Below are 467 nucleotides of genomic sequence, written 5' to 3' on the forward strand. Positions count from 1 at the left end.
CCTGCAGCAGAAACTGCTGCTGCTGCAGCTGCTGCAGCAACTGCTGCTGCAGCTGCTGCAGCAACTGCTGCAGCAGCAGCTGCAGCAGCAACTGCTGCTGCTACTGCTGCAGCAGCAGCTGCAGCAAGGCCTGGTTTGCCCAGCAAAAGCATCTGCTGCTGCTGTTGCTGTTCTCGCTGCAGCAGCAGCAGCCACTGCTGCTGCTGCTGCAACCGTTGCTGCAGCAGCAGCAACCCTCGTTTCTGCTGCTGCTGTAACACGCAACCCCATGGGGTGAGTTCAGCAGCAAACTTGCTGCTGCTGCTGCTGCTGCTGCTGCTGCTGCTGCTGCTGCTGCACCTAAATGAAACGAGCAAAGCAGCAGCAACAACCGCTACTGCAGCAGGAGCAGCAGCAGCAGCAGCAGCTGCTGCTGCTGCTGCTGCTGCTTTATCTATATCTGAGAGAGACTCCCTCATATATGAAGC

General features: G+C 58.2%; 1 protein-coding gene across 1 annotated transcript in view; it reads right to left on the bottom strand.

Annotated features, from left to right (window-relative positions):
• Positions 1-467, bottom strand: part of EMH_0021320 (uncharacterized protein) — a gene marked incomplete at both ends in the record, with an annotated part of 14582 nt that overhangs the window by 11792 nt on the left and 2323 nt on the right. The gene's annotated exons all lie outside the window — the stretch shown is intronic.

This window comes from Eimeria mitis, genomic scaffold, assembly GCF_000499745.2.
Source record: "Eimeria mitis Houghton genomic scaffold, Emh_scaff746, whole genome shotgun sequence".
NCBI lineage: Eukaryota > Apicomplexa > Conoidasida > Eucoccidiorida > Eimeriidae > Eimeria > Eimeria mitis.